This window comes from Manis pentadactyla, chromosome X, assembly GCF_030020395.1.
Source record: "Manis pentadactyla isolate mManPen7 chromosome X, mManPen7.hap1, whole genome shotgun sequence".
NCBI classification, from domain to species: Eukaryota; Metazoa; Chordata; class Mammalia; order Pholidota; family Manidae; genus Manis; species Manis pentadactyla.
This window is the reverse complement of record NC_080038.1, coordinates 97,801,902-97,818,811: the sequence shown is the minus strand read 5'-3', so window position 1 is coordinate 97,818,811 and position 16,910 is coordinate 97,801,902. Positions and strand designations below refer to the sequence as shown.

Sequence of the window (16,910 nt, the reverse complement as noted above, 5' to 3'; positions counted from 1 at the left end):
CTACCACATGCTTACCTGGACAACGAAAGTGAAAAAGATGGATGACACCAAGTGTTGTGAGGAATTGGGAATATAACCTGGAACAACCATTTTGAAAAACTGCTTGGCAATATCTACTGAGTTCAACATACCCACAACATGACTCAGAAATTCCTGTCTTACGGTAGGACAGCATGGAGAACATAGTCAATGATTCTGTAGTATCTTTCTACATTGATAGTGATCGCACTAGAGGGGATGAGGATTTAAAACATGAGTAACTGCTGTTTTGTGTTTTTGAAACCAATATAACATTGTATATTAATGATACTTCAATTTAAAAAATGCTTGTCTTACATACGTGCCCAACAGAAAATAAACATCCATGCAAAAGTTATGATCAAAATCATTCATAGCAATATTGTAAATAAGTCAAAAACTAGAAAACACCCCAATCACCATAACAGATATATATAAAATATCCACAGTGTAATACTTACTATACATCAATGAGAATGAATGATGCACAACTACAGACAATGATAAATAAATCTCACATACACATTATGTGGATTGAAAGGAGCCAGGCACAAAAGAGTACATGCTACATGATTCTAGGAATCTTTCTTCCAATCTTCCAGTTGAGTTTGGGAGAGGAAAATCAACACCTCATTTCCTTTTATTTGAAGATTTTTAGTGTCTATGACTTTCAGGATAACCTCAGAGAAGTACATACCCTCTGAGCCCTGGAAAAGGGATTCACTACACATAGGAACAAGGCTAGTGCGATGTCTGATGGACAGGAAACTGGGTGTAAGACAGGAGACATACCTGGCCCCAGTGCCAGACCTAACCCACTAACTTGACATGACCTTGGATAAATCACCACACTTCACCTGGTCTCACCTGTCAATGAAGTTCAGACCATACCCACCACCAACCAGCAAGACTTCATATGCAGAACAATGTGATTCCCATCTGAAAAGCACTCTGAGTTTTTTTTTAATTGAAATATCATGGATATACAATCTTATATTGGTTTCAAATATACAACATAGTAGTTCAACAGTTATGTGTGTTATCAAATCCTCACCCCCTTTAGTGTGGTTACTATCTATCAACGTATAAAGACATTACAGAATCATTGACTATACTCTCCATGCTGTGCTACTGTCCCTGTGATGGTATATTACAAATTATACTGTAATTGTGAATTATTGTGCCCCTTTATTCCCCCTCCCCTAACCCCAACCCATCCCAACCCCTCCACATTGGTAACCACTAGATACTTCTCAGTGTCTCTGAGTCCACTGCTGTTTTGTGCCTTTTTTTTTTGCTTTATTTTTATATTCCACAAATAAGTGAAATCATTTGGTATTTGTCTTTCTCTGCCTGGGTTATTTCACTGAGCATAATACCCTCTAGATCCATCTATGTTATTGCAAATGGAAGAATTTCTTTTCTTTTTATGGCTGAATAATATTCCATTGTGTATATTTACCACATCTTCTTTATCTAGTCATCTATTGAGGGGAACACTTATGTTGCATCCATTTCTTCGTTATTGAAAATAATACAGCAATAAACATAGGGCTACATATATATCTTTTTGAATCAGGGATTTTTTTAAGGGTAAATTCCTAGGAGTGGAATTACTGGGTCGAATAGTGTTTCTATTTTTTAGTTTTTTGAGGAACCTCCACACTGCTTTCCATAGTTGATGCACCAATTGACATTCCCACCAACAGTGTAGGAGGGCTCCCATTTCTCCACATCCTTGCCAACAATTGTTATTTCTTGTCTTTTGGATAGTGGCCATTTTAATTGGTGTGAGAGCAATCTGAGTTCTTAAAAATGAAAAGAATTCAAATTTGAAGCCACAGGAATTATATTAACAGTGATGTAATCTAATTCATAGTAACTGTGATAATTATTACTTTTTTGTTTTTGTGATTATTTCCTTTTTGTTTTTCTTAAATACTCTCTGTATATGGAAAAATGCTTACTGAAGCACAGTCTTCACTGAGAGACATAGGGCCCTGGCCTAGCATCAACTACCATGGGATGATGTAGTTCAACACATCTTTTAATTCTTCCTAAGTGTATTGGTTAGCAGTGGGGCCTCTGGAGATAGACTAGGGCCAAACCCTAGGTCTGCCTCTTACAAACTATGTGTGAATGTGAATAGTTTTAGTTCTCTTTACAGTCACTGGAATGTCACTCCTGTGTGCCCTTTTGACATCCTCTCCTATTATTTGCACTTTGTCTGCCAGGTTCCAGCCACTTGAGCTCATTGTCTGCTTCTGGAACAACTGGTGACATGCACATTTAAGGGCCACTAACAAAAAAGCCTGCCCAGGCCTAGTTTCCTCTTGACATTGAGGACTCAGCTCAAATGTCACTTCCTAAAAAGAACTTCACTGACAACCCCGTCTATAATAATCCTGTCCCTGTCATTTGCTATTTTATTTATGTGTCTTTTTCCCAAAGCATCTGTCTTGCCAATAGGTTTCAGCCCCAGGCAAGTTCACTATGGATTCAGTGCCAACGAGGAGTGACAATGGAATATTTCTGGGGTGAAAGGGTTTTTATCACCTGGCTTTTTCTCCCGGAGATAGGTCGAGCACCAGAATTACATCTGCATCCAACAGTCTGCAGGTCTGTAATCCTCCTTCACCTCTGCCCCCGCAACCATCTCAGTGTCTGTCCTTGGCACTGCCACCACTCCAGTCTCACCTCTGCTCTCTTGCAGGCTGCTACCATGTCACCCAGAGCGCTCGATGGAGCTCTTTATATAGACTCAATAATGACCTATTGCCCACACCTGTGTAGTGAACTAGCCGACCAGGGGCAGGTGAGAATCCTGGCCACAGGAACCTTCACTTTATCCACAGCACCCCAGGTGCATTACCCTGCTTATGACTTAACTGCTTACTGCCGGTTTTCCCAAACTAGAATGAAAACTCCAGGGACCCTGCCTGTCTTATTCTCTGTACTGGGTTCCCAGTACCTAGTTCAGTGCCTCACATGTAAGTCACCATAAAAGTATTACCTAAATGAAAGAATTGTGAACTGTTTGACACACAGGAGCAGATACAAAGAAAAGCAGACATCAAAGGATTCAAAATTATGAGAACACCTTACAGCAAATCCACAGCAGTGTTTTTCAAACTGTGATAAGCCAGAACCAACTCTGAACTAAATGATTCAAAACAGAGATACTTCCTACCCCATCTCTCTGTTTTGGGTATAGCAAAACAAGAGTGAGCACAGCAATCTGCAGTTCCAACAAGCACTCCTTGGTGATTATGATGAGGTGGCCCATGGGCTGCACCTGGAAAAATCACAGCCTAAACAGCTGACATTTATGTAGCATTAATTTGATACCTACGATGCAGAGTTCTATGGTACCTGGGCTGTCTCTGGTCATATAATTACTGGAAAGGGCATTGGTCCTTCCCTCCCACCTATGACCACAGATCACTTTCCCACATGAGATCACACTGAAAGTCCACAATATTTCTGGGAGGTTGGGCACATTGGTATTGCTCTCCTACTGTATACAGATGCTGAAGGAAAATGTAGTGACTTATATAACTTTCCCAAGGATGGGACTCTATCTCTTAACTCCTGCTCCAGGAACCTCTCCAGCAGACTCAACATCACTTGATTCTTCTCTATCAGCTCCTGTTTCTGGGGCTCAGAGTCCACAGCTCCTCTGCTGCCCCCCTAGAAGGGAGAGTCAGGGGATGAGACAGCTTGTGGAACAGAGAGGCTCATGGGAGAAAGAGGAAGCACAGGAATGCAGGGGACGGGATGAGGATGTCCTTGCCTGTCCCCACAGCTTTGCAGGGACATGGGGCCTCTTCCCCAGTGCCATCACGCAGCCCCCTCCCCACACAGCAGTGACCCTGAAGCTCACATCATGGACATGTGGGATCATCCCTGCTTCTATTACACAGCCACATATTATCTCTGGTAGTCAGCCTGTGATGCTAATGCCAGAGGCATCACATTGACCGCATGAAGGGGCAAAGTTGGAATGGGGATCTAGCATTGCTGAGGGCCTTTAGATGCCCTACTTTTGTTAGATGCAAATGTAGGTTATTTTTTATCTTCAAACACTCAAAGCAATGCTCTGAGGTGGGCATTATTACACCCTTTGAACAGCTAGAAGATAGGCTCAGAGAAGAACATACATACTCAAAGATGTATAGGAAGATGACAAATGGAAACAGAGGCCAAGTGGAAGGGCTAACACTGGCCAAGTACGGGACAATTTAACCATTAAAATACATAATAATAGCAAACCTTTTGAGCAAAAATAATAATCTATGAGGTATACTTACATAAGTGGAAAACATTAATTAATTAGTTAATTAATGATAGAAGAAAATGGAAAGCTGAACCCTACACTCAAATACCAACTAATAATTCTAGAAGGAATGACAGAATTGGGAAAAAATGACAGAAACCATGTTAACAAGTGACTCAGGGAAGAATCAAAATGGATATTGATACTATCAAATCCCACTGAAGCTACAGAGTCACTACAGTAACCATGTTTGCTAAGTAAACCTGAGGAAGAAAAGATAATATCTACCCTGATTAGGTTCTAACATGTGCTATGAATTGAGCAGGACTGACATAACACACAGTAATTAACCTCAGGTATTCTTCACAATAAAGATTCCTGGCAGCTTCAGCAATATACACATAAATGCATACATATATACATGCCCACATACATATATGCTCTCTCTTTCACTCTCTCTCCATGCCCTTCTCTCCCTTCTCCTTCTCCCCAACTCCCCACTCTCTCTCATTACCTAAGATCCCAGGAATTCATTCAAGTGGATTCACTGGAGTGTAAAGGAGAAAATCCAATTCATTTTTGACTACACACACAAATTTCAAAGCTACTAAACTATTTTAGTGATGGATTTTTCTGGAGATGACCTGTAGAATTGTCTCTGAGGCATTTTTCTCCCTAGTTTCAGTAGATTGCCAATAACAGATAAAAGCTGACCAGAAAATATAGACAAGTGAATATTATGTATCAAGTACATTTTCCTCCTAGAGAGCCTGTACTTTCAACCAAAAAGATTCCTCTTGAACATTTGGCTGCTCACAGTTCAGTGAAAAATAAATAGAAAATTTAATTTAAAATCCTGCCATTTACAATAGCAACAAGATGTATGAGATAGTTGGGAATAATCTGTCCATGAATGTGCAATGACTCTACATTGAACACTATAACATATTGCTCAGAGAAATTAAAGAAGGCCTAAATAAATAGAGGGGCACATTGTTTTCACGGTTTGGAAGACTCAGTGTTGTTCAGATATCTATTCTCCTCAAACTGATCTATAGATTCAATGAAATTCCAATAAAAACCTTAGCAGTCATTTAAAAAAAAAGAAATTGACAAGATGATTACAAATTCCATGTGGAAAGGGAAAAGACCTAGACTGTGAAAGACAACTTTGAAAAGAACAGGGTTGGAAGATAATTACTATGCAATTTGAAGAGTCATTATAAATATATAATAATCAAAACAGTATGGTATTGGAGTCAAGGTAGAAATGTGTATCAAAGAAACAAAATAGAAGAGTCTATACATACACCCACACATATAGGGACAACTCATTTTCAACAAGGCTAAAAGGCAATTCAGTGGGAAAAAGATAGTCTTTTCAGTAAATGGTACTTGAAGAAATCCATATGCATAAATATAAGCCATGGTTCATTTATAGTGCCATACACAAAATTCAACTCAAAATGCCTCATAAAGCTAACCATAAAAGTCAAAACCATAAAATTCTACCAAAAACACTGTAGAAAGCCCCTGTGACACTGGATTCAAGGTAAAGATTTCTTAGAAGAGACACCAAAACCGCAATCCATGTGTGAACAAATTGATAAATTTGACTTTGTCTAAATTAGAAACTTCTGTTCTTCAAAAGACACTGTTGAGAGAATGAAAAGATAGCCAAACTGAGAAAGAATGTTTGAAAATCTCACATATTATAAAGGATTTGTATGCCGAATATAGAAAATCTCACCAAAGTCATAAAGAAGGGAACAAACACCCTAATAAATAAATGGGCAAAAGTTTTGAATAGGCACTCCACAAAAAAGATATTCAAATATCAAATAAATATATGAAAAGATGCTCAACATCATTAGTCATTAGGGAAATGTAGATGAAAACTACAATGAGATACTACCACACCCCAGTGAGAATGGCTAAAACTAAAAAGAGTGAACGCTACAAGTCTTTGCAAAGCTGTGAGGGATGGAACTCTCATAAACTGCTGGTGGAAATGAAAAACTGTGCTACCACTTTTGAAAATCTGATATTTGAGAGTTAATCTCACAGCTATCACATGAACCAGCTATTGCAATCCTAGTATTTATCCTTGAGGAAGAAAGTCTTTGTCTACGCAAAGACAATTTAAAAATTGTTTACAGCAGCTTTATTTAAGAGTCCCAAATTGGGAAAAACTCAACCATCAACAAGTAAATGGGTAAAATAATTGTGAGATATCCAAATACAAGGACACTACTTAGTAATAAAAGCATGAACTACTGATATATGCAACAAAATGGGCAAATCTAAAAATAAGTGTCATAAATGAACAAAGCCAGACCAAAAAAAAAGGAATAAAACCTCTAAGATTCAATTTAAATAAATATCTAGGACATGAGAAATAATCCATAGTGACAGGAGAACTGTTTTTGCCTGGGGACAGAGCAATAGGAGGAGCAGGTAAGGCCACATAGTACATAACTGAAAGTGTTACATCCTGAAAAAACAATAATAATTACATTTAAACCTATGTGGTTATTTTAGAGGACATGGCTGGGTATCATTGTAACAGGAAAATTTTTATGGTAATCGATACTTTAGAAAACACAAAAATTGTTGTTGCTGACATTTTAACTAACACCTGGAAAATTCCTGACTTCTGGAAAACTTCACTATACAATGAATAAAAACATTGTGACCATGGATGAATCCATATTAAATTTTCAAATTGCTAGAAATACCTTCAAAACAACAGCATATTTCAACACCCATCTGAGAGATATATGGAAATTGCTGATTATTATTTATAGTCAGAAAAACATATGTAAATTCATGCACACATATGTTAAACATGAAGATCCTTACTCAGGATAGACAATTTATTGATTCCAGACAAAGAAAGCATCTCTAAAATGGGCCTCAAGGGCTACAGAAAGAATGTAGCTGCTGACAGAATGACATTGAACCTGCTAAATCTCTCCTGATGAAATCAAAGAAGATTATTGACTTTCAGGCTAGTTTGTGAACCTCACAGGAGCTATTCCACAACATGCTTTTCTCAGATCTATGAACTCACTTGAGTCAGGCATCACATCCCACCAAAGACATGACCTCCTGGTGTCTCCTGAAGACTGCTGCCCTTGAACCTGGAGGAGGAGCTTCAGCTGCCACCAGGACACATATCCTCAGAATCCACTTCTTCAGACACTTTATGAGCTCAGCCACTGGCATGTAGAGCTGCACAAGGAGAGACAGATCCAGCCACGACCATGCTTTCCTGGAGTAACTCTGTGCCTCCACCATGCTAGGCACTGGGCTAGTGACCATGACACTAATACCACTTGGTACTGATCATTACCACTACATGTTACAATGACCATCTCCCCAGGGTCTTTCTCTTCTGCTTTCCTTGACTACCCCTATTTAAAGCCTTCAAAAGCAAAACCAAGTGGCCTGACGTCATGCAGGCATTCATGATCCCGCCATGAGCACAGGGCTGTGGGCTGCTGACTGGTTCCCAGCGATGCTGCGGGTGAAGCATTCTCATCCCCATTTCGCCGAGGCGGAAGCTGGGCTCAGAGAGGCATAAGTTGTCTTAGCTCCCACGCCCCTGCCTTTAGTAGCAATGTGGCTCCTGGACAGGCACAGAGCAGGACCCACACTCCCTTGGGCCGGGCGGGACCCATTGCTTTGCCGCCAAGCCAGCCAGGGCAGCGAGGCCCAAAATACACACAGACACCCTGGATCTGGGTCCCCTTGTCTCTCTTCTGGGAGGGCGGTCAGCCCCCAATGCATAGCCCCACACCATCAGCTCAGTCCCCAACCCCTGAAGGCGGGACCTGCTCTCCCCGCCAGGCAGTGTCATCTCTAGGAAATGGTCATCACACCCACCACAGTGACATCAGGGAGCTGTGGCAACCTGGATGCTCCCACTGGCCCTCCACACCAGAAGTGCTTCCCACTTGGCCGCATCCCTCTCAGAGCGCTGCGAAGCTGTGTGCCCTCAGCCACCCAACACCACGGCTTCACTCACCTGCAGGAAGAGCTCTGCCCTGGTGTGGCAAAATCTCTCAACTCCCAGCACACGTTCCACACCGCCTGCATCCCTCCAGCCACCCAGCCATCTATTCACCAGCTAGTGGCCATTAAGGCCAAAAACCACGTATCAGTTTAGTGACAGGCTTCCCCTGGACGCCAACAAGTAATTCAAGGGTGGAGACAGTGGTGTTCTAAATTCGCATGTTCAATTTGAGAAGTAGCAGCTCAAGAAAGGCTAGAGGTTTCTTATAAATATATGCAAGTTCAGATCCTTATGGTTTTTCTTCTTATTGAATATGGTCGATAGACTATCTTATGTTGGCTTCCAATGTACAACATGGGTTCAACAGTTACCCATGCTATGAAAACTTCACTCCCTCTGGTGCGGTTACTATGTATCAATGTAGAAAGCTGTTACAGAACAATTGACTAAATTCTCCATGCTATACTACCATCCCTGTAACCAACATCTATTATTTGGGTACCTCCTCCCATTCGATTCTCTACACATGCACATAGAAGGTCATAGAAGGTATGCTCATGACACGTGGGTTATATGACTGCTCACAATTCTCAGTTGAGGGTAAGGATTAGATTTGGGTTTGTGTCAGTGTGTACATGTGCACTATCTGTATATACACATATTACATACAATAAACTAGGTATCTCTACCTTTGAATGTACATGTGCACACAGTGTTAAATTAGCCAGTTGGAGGCCTGAGGACACCTTCTCTGTGTGTCTGTGTGTTTGTGTGTGTTTGTATGTGTGTGGGGGGGTGCTGAAAACATGCAAACAATCATGTATTTTGCTGAGTGAAGGTATGATCTTGAATAAAGAGATCAAACAATGCACAGAAAGATTTGTCTTCCCATGTTGGCTAATGATTACCTCTAGGGGAGAATGATGAAAGAATAAAAATGAATCATGTCCTGGATTAATCTGATAGCTCTCTAAGCTATTAAACAGAAATATTTCCTAAGCAGCAGCCTTGGGTCAGCATCACATTTAGGGTTACATTAGGTTTGGTTGAAGGGGAGGGTGAGTGCTTAGGATTAGTGACTAGGGTTATACATAGGGTTAGGTTCATGGTTACATTTTGGATGTGGGTGTGGGTAAGATTAGAGTTAGGTTTCAACATTAGAGTTAGGATTATGTTAAGTTTTATGATTATGCTGATGCTTTGGTGTGGGGGAAGCTGAAGATGTTGAGGAGAGTTTTGGGGTAGTTGAGGGGTTAGGGATAGGGTTAGGTGAAGGGTAAATCTTAGATTAATGTTCAGTTTGGGGATGGAGTTAGGTTTACGGTTCAGGTCAGATTTAGATTTAGGCTTACATTCCATGTAAGTGAGGTTGATGGATAGGGGTAGGGGTAGGTGTCAGTTTAGGCTTAGTGTCGGTCTAGTGTAAGTAGCACTTTGAGGATATAGTTACAGTTAGAGTTAGGGTTAGCGTTCAGTGTTAGTGTTTGCCTTAGGCTTATGTGTTGTATGGGTGAATTTGAGGATGAGGTGTTAGGGTTAGTTATTAGGCTTAGGGTAAGGATCAGGGCTAAGATGAACTGTACAGTGATAATATACGTATGGTTAGAGTTAGTTTCAGACTTTATTCTTAGGATTAGGCTTTGATTTAGGACTAGTGTTATGGTTTGGTGTGGGTGAAGGTGAGGGTATTGATGGGGGTTTAGAGGAAGGGGTAGGTACAGGGTTAGGCTTGGCGTTAGGTGTTGGGTTTTGCTTAGGTGAATTTAGGGTTGTGGTGTGGGCTAAGTATCGGGTTTAGGGTGACAGACTTCAACTAAGGTTTGTGATTATGCATGCGTGTGTGTGAGGTTGTGGGTGTGGGTTATGGGATAGGCACAGGGTTCGTGTTATGATTAGGTCCAGCTATAGTTGTATGGTGAGGATATGGTTAGGATTTGACTTAGGATGGTGGTTCGCAGTTAGGTTTTGTGTTAGGTTATGTTTAGGATTACATCAGGTGTGGTTGAAGGTGAGGGGGAGGTGCTAGGGTATGTGGCAATGATTAGGGTTAGGATTAGGATTAGGGTTAAGGATAAGTGTAGGGTGAGAGAATGGTTATGATTATAGTTTGGGTTTGGCTTTCTTCTCGGTGTTTGTGTTAGGTTTAGTTTCAGGGTTCCAGTTTGCTGTGGGTGAAGGAGAGGGTGTGAATGGGGAAGTAGAGGTAGGAAAATGGTCAGTGTTAGGGTGAGGTGTTGGGATAGGCTTCAGATGAATTTAGGGTAATTGTTAGATTTAAGTATAGGTTTTAGAGTGAGGGTAAGTGTTCTATTTATGTTTCTGATTCCATGTGAGTGATGTTGAGAGTGATGGATATGGCATAGGATTAGTGTTAGGATTAGTGCTAGGCCTAGGATTAGGTGCAGGATGACGATATGGGTACAGTCAGATTAAGGATCGGGGTTCAAAGTTAGCCTTTGGGTTGGCATGAGGTTTAGGGTCATGTTAGGTTTGGTTGATGGGGAGGGTGAGTGCTTAGGCTTAGTGACTATACTTAGGGTGAGGGTTATGTTGACGGCTACATTTTGGATGCGTGTGTGGGTACGATTACAGTTAGGTTTCAGCTTTAGGGTGAGGGTTAGGTTTAGTTTTAGGATTATGCAGATGCTTTGGTGTGGGTGTTCAGGAGAGTTTTGAGGTTGGCTTAGGGTTAGGGTTACGGTAAAGGTTAGGTGTACAGTAAGGCTTAGCTTGAATTTCAGTTTTGGGTTAGAGAGAGGTTTAGGGTTCAGGCTGAGTGTTAGGATACTATTAAGGATTAGCTTTGTGGTTCCATGTAGGGGACATTGAGGGCTTGGTGTAGTGGTACATGTCGGGTTAGGTTTAGGGTTATGGCTAGTGTATGGAGCACCATGAGGATATGGTTACAGTCAGCATTGTGGTTCAAGGTTAGTGCTTGGTTTAGATTAGCTTTTGGTTTATGTCATGTGTGGGTGAAGTTCAGGGTGAGTTGCTTACCTGTACAGACTTAGCTAAACTGTTGCAATGATGGGACACTTTGTCTTCACTACTGCTCCAGGAACCTGTCTAGGAGACTTGACATCACACTTAGGTCTTCTCTATTGGCTCCTATTTCTGGGGCTCAGAGTCCACACCTTCTCTGCTCTACCACTAGAGGCGAGTGTCAGGGGATACAGCACACTGAGTAGAGAGGAATGTGAGAGGAAGAGAAAGCACAGGAAATGCAGAGGACAGACTCAAGGATGTTCTTGCCTGTCCCCATGCAGTTTTCAGTCTCTACATAATCCCACAGCATCACTGAGTCACTATGGTAGCCATCCTGGCCAAGAAAACTGGGACTAAAATACCCAGCAACTACACTATTTCCTAACATGCTAAGAAATGAGTAGGACTGATGTAATACATGGTAATTAGCTTCAAATATTCATCACAATAAATACTCCTCACAGATGCACCAATACACACACATGTATACGTACCCACATTCATTCATGCACTCTCCTTTTTTTTTTTTACGTCCATGGAGCCCAGGAAGTGACCAAGGTGGGATTGTCAGAAGGTAAGTAACAAAACTCCACAATTCAATTCTAGCCACACAAATAAAAGTTGAAAGCTACTCAACCATTTCATTTTAGTGAGTGTTTCTCTAGATGGGACCTGTAGATTTTTCTCTGGGACATTTGTTCCACTAGTTTGAGTATATTGCCAATAATATCTGAAAGCTGAGAAGGAAATGTAGGCAAATGAATATTGTGATAGTGAATTTTATGTGCCAGCTTGGTGAAGCCACAGTGCACAGGTATTATCAAACATTATCCTGTTTGTGTCTATGAGAGAGTTTTTGGATGAGATTTTACATTGAAATCTGTGGTCTGAAAGCAGATAGGCTTCATCTAATCAGCTGAAGGCCTAAAGAGAACAAAGGGCTCATCTCCCCTGAGCCAGAGAGAATTCAGTCAGGACACTGACCTTGGACTTCACCTACAACATCCTTTCACGGCTCACCAGCAGACGGCCTTCAGACTCCAACTGTACCTCTTTCTTTAGTCTCCAGCCTGCCAGTCCACCCCATCGGATTTTTTATTTACCAAGCATCCACAATCTCATCAGTTAATTCCTCCAAGTATATATCCAGATAAAAACATCCTATAGGTTCTGTTCCTCTACAAACCCCAGACTAATAAAGGTGTTAAGCCTCAAGAATGTTTTCCACCGTACAATAACCTATGCTGTCAACCAAAAGGATTTCATAGCAACAATGACTCCTGACAGTTCAGTGAAAATGATACCTTGATATTTTAATTAAAATGCTACTAGTGGTGCGGGGGAGCCAAGACAATGGCATGAATAGGGCAGCGGAAATCTCCTCACAAAACCATATATATATTTGAAAATACAACAAATACAACTGTTCCTAAAAGAGAGAGCAGAAGATACAGTACAACAGCCAGGCTACATCTACATCTGTGAGAACTCAGCACCTCATGAAGGGGGTAAGATACAAGCCGTGGCCCAGGGGGACCCAAGCACCCCACCCCCACCTCAGGTCCCCGGTGGGAAGAAAGGAGTCAGAGCGGGGGGAGGTGGGAAGAGGGAGCCCAGGACTGCTAAATACCCAGCCCTAGTCATCCACACTGGGAGTGCAGACAGACAGTGCATGATGTGCTGGATATTAGGGAAAGGGAACAGTAAAACCTGCGAACGCATCCCTGCAGCCAGTGCCCCTGGAACAAAAGAAAAGCAAGTGCTTTTTGAAAGTATTAAAGCGACAGGGGCCTCACAGCTGGATGGAAGCATCCCAGCACACTCAGCCCAGCAGCTGGGAATCCCGGGGAACTCCAGGTGTCCTAACCCTCTGGGAGGCAGCTCAGCTCTGAGGCCCCTCCCTGTGATTAACAGCCACCCATCCATTCCCCCTCTGGCATAGACCTGCCACAGCAGGGGAGCAGCCTGAGAGCAGCCGTGCCCACAGCAACCAACCAGAGCTTCCTCCGTAGCTGCCCAGGCCAGACTCAGAGGCCCTGCTGACATGCAGCTGACCAGCACAGAGGAAGCCCGGACAAGGCATGAAGGGTCACCATTCTTGGAGGAGAGCACACCTGGTGCACCTTCCCCTCCCCGCAGGGACCTGGGCTGCCCTGCCCATGGTGGCTGCAGAAATAAAACTGGAAGCTGCTCCCCGTGTGTGGGTAACCAGCACAGGCAGCATAGAAGGGCAAGGAGCAGAAAGGGACATTGTTCTCCCAGATGACACAAGCAAAAACTGCCCACGGCTACCTATATTGCCATGAAAACTCAGAAGAACTTCATCCAGACAAGAATAACCCAGACAACTCCTGAGAAGGAGTCTGGGGAGATAGATTTAACCAATCTTCCTGAAAAATAATTCAAAATAAAGGTCATAACCATGCTAATGGAGCTGCAGAGAAATATGCAAGAGCTAACAGATAAAGTTGGGAGGGAGAATACAGAAATAAACTCTGGAAGGACTTAAGAGCAGACTGGATGAGGTGCAAGAGGTCGTTAAAGGAATAAAAGTCAGAGAACAGGAACACAGATAAGCTTAGGCAGAGAGAGATAATAGGATCTCCAGAAATGAAGGAATATGAAGAGAACTGTGTGACCAATCGAAACAGAACAATATCCGCATTATAGGGGTACCAGAAGAAGAATAAGAGAGAAAAAGGGGTAGAAAGTGTCATTGAAGAAATAATTGCTGAAAACTTCCCCATACTGGGGGAGGAAATAGTCTATCACACCACGGAAGACCCAACAGAATAGTCTATCAAACAACAGAACTCCCAAAAGAAGGGACCCAAGGTGGACATCACCAGGACACATAATAATTAAAACGGCAAAGATCAAGGACAAGGACAGAGTATTAAAGGCAGCCAGAGAGAGAAAAAAGGTTACCTACAAAGGAAAATGGATAGGCTATCATCAGACTTCTCCACAGAAACCTTATAGGCCAGAAGAGAATGGCATGATATATTTAATGCAATGAAACAGAAGGGCCTTGAACAAAGGATAGTGTATATAGCACGATTATCATGTATTTATGAAGGAGGAATTAAACAATTCCCAGACAAGCAAAAGTTAAGGTAGACAGAGAGTAAAGAAGCTAACCTTCAACCTTTGGTAACCATGAACCTAAAGCCTGCAATGGAAATAGGTACATATCTTTCAAAAATAAACCTAAATGTAAATGGACTGAATGCAACAATCAAAAGACACAGAGTGATAGAATGGATACAAAAGCAAGACCCATCTATATGCTGCTTACAAGAGACTCACCTCAAAACAAAACATGTACACAGAATAAAAGTCAAGGGATGGAAAAGATATTTCTTGCAAACAATACAGAGAAAAAAGCAGGTGTAGCAGTATTGGTATCAGACAAAATAGACTGCAAAACAAAGAAAATAACAAGAGATAAAGAAGGACATTACATAATGATAAAGGGGTCAGTCCAACAACAGGATATAACCATTATAAACATATATGCAACCAATACAGGAGCACGAACGTATGTGAAAGAAATATTAACAGAAATAAAAGAGGAAATAGAATGCAATGCATTCCTTCTCAGAGACTTCAACACACCACTCACTCCAAAGGAGAGATCCCCCTGACAGAAAATAAGTAAGGACACAGAGGCACTGAACAGCACAATAGAACAGATGGACCTAACAGACATCTACAGAACTCTACACCCAAAAGAAGCAGGATACACATTCTTCTCAAGTGCACATGGAACATTTTCCAGAATAGACCACATACTAGGCCACAAAAAGAACCTCAGTAAATTCAAAAAGACAGAAATTCTACCAACGAACTTCTTGGACCACAAAGGGGTAAAACTAGAAATAAATTGTACAAAGAAAGCAAAAAGGCTCACGAACACATGGAGGCTGAATAACATGCTCTTAAATAATCAATGGATCAACGACCAAATTAAAACAGAGATCAAGCAATATATGGAGACAAATGACAACAACAACACAAAGCCCCAAATTCTGTGGGACACAGCAAAAGCAGTTCTAAGAGGAAAGTAGATTGTAATCCAGGCATGTTTAAAGAAAGAAGAACAATCCCAAATGAATAGTCTAAAGTCACAATTATCGAAATTGGAAAAAGAAGAACAAATGAGGCCTAAGGTCAGCAGAAGGAGGGACATAATAAAGATCAGAGAAGAAATAAATAAAATAGAGAAGAATAAAACAATAGAAAATATCAGTGAAACCAAGAGCTGGTTCTTCGATAAAATAAACAAGATAGATAAGCCCCTAGACAGACTTATTAAGAGAAAAAGAGGATGAACACACATCAAAAGAATCAGAAATGAGAAAGGAAAAATCAAGACAGACACCACAGAAATGCAAAGAGTTATTAGAGAATACTACGAAAACCTATATGCTAACAAACTTGAAAACCTAGAAGAAAAGGACACTTTCCTAGAAGAATACAACCTTCCAAGACTAACCAAGGAAGAAACAGAAAATCTAAACAGACCAATTACCAGCAACAAAAATTGAACCGGTAATCAAAAACCTACCCAAGAGCAAAACCCTTGGGCCCTAGGATTTACCGCGTAATTTTATCTGACATAGAGAGAAGACATAATACCCATTCTACTCAAAGTTTTCCAAAAAAGAGAAGAGTAGGGAATGCACCCAAACTCATTATAAGAAGCCAGCATTACCCTAATACTAAAACCAGGCAAAGACGCCATCAAAAAAGAAAATTACAGACCAATATCCCTGATGAACATAGATGCTAAAATAATCAACGAAACATTAGCAAACCGAATTAAAAAATATATCAAAAGGATCATACACCATGATCAAGTGGGATTCATCTCAGGGATGCAAGGATGGTACAACATTCGAAAATCCATCAACATCATCCAAAACATCAAGAAAAAGAAAGACAAAAACCACATGATCATCCCCACAGATGCTGAAAAAGCATTCGAAAAAATTCAACATCCATTCATGATAAAAACTCTCAACAAAATCCGTATAGAGGGCAAGTACCTCAACATAATAAAGGCCATATATCATAAACCCACAGCCAACATCATACTTAACAGCCAGAAGCTGAAAGCCTTTCCTCTAAGATCGGGAACAAGACAGGGATGCCCATTCTCCCCACTGTTATTCAACATAGTACTGGAGGTCCTAGCCATGGCAATCAGACCAAACAAAGAAATACAAGGAATCCAGATTGGTAAAGGAGAAGTCAAACTGTCACTATTTGCAGATGACATGATATCATACATAAAAATCCCTAGAGTTCACTCCAAAACTTCTAGAATATCGGAATTCAGCAAAGTTGCAGGATACAAAATTAATACACAGAAATCTGTGGTTTTCCTATACACTAACAATGGACTAACAGAAAGAGAAATCAGGAAAACAATTCCATTCATAATTGCATCAAAAAAATAAAATACCTAGGAATAAACCTAACCAAGGAAGTGAAAGTCATATACCCTGAAAACTACAAGACACTCTTAAGAGAAATTAAAGAGGACACTAACAAATGGAAACTCATTCCATGCTCTTGGCCAGGAAGAATTAATATTGTCAAAATGGC

The 16,910-nt window shown here is 41.1% G+C and overlaps 1 long non-coding RNA gene across 2 annotated transcripts in view; it reads right to left on the bottom strand.

Moving 5' to 3' along the window:
- Positions 1 to 1,249: 1,249 nt before the first annotated feature.
- LOC118936050 (uncharacterized) overlaps positions 1,250 to 16,910 on the bottom strand; it is a 40,686-nt gene continuing 25,025 nt past the window's right edge. The window contains exons 3-4 of one of the 2 annotated variants that reach the window (XR_005034099.2): positions 11,310 to 11,492; positions 1,250 to 7,528 (exon numbers count right to left, since the gene is read on the bottom strand). This is a non-coding gene — a long non-coding RNA (uncharacterized LOC118936050). The remainder of the gene's footprint in view (positions 7,529 to 11,309; positions 11,493 to 16,910) is intronic. The other variant, XR_005034100.2, reaches the window with a different exon arrangement.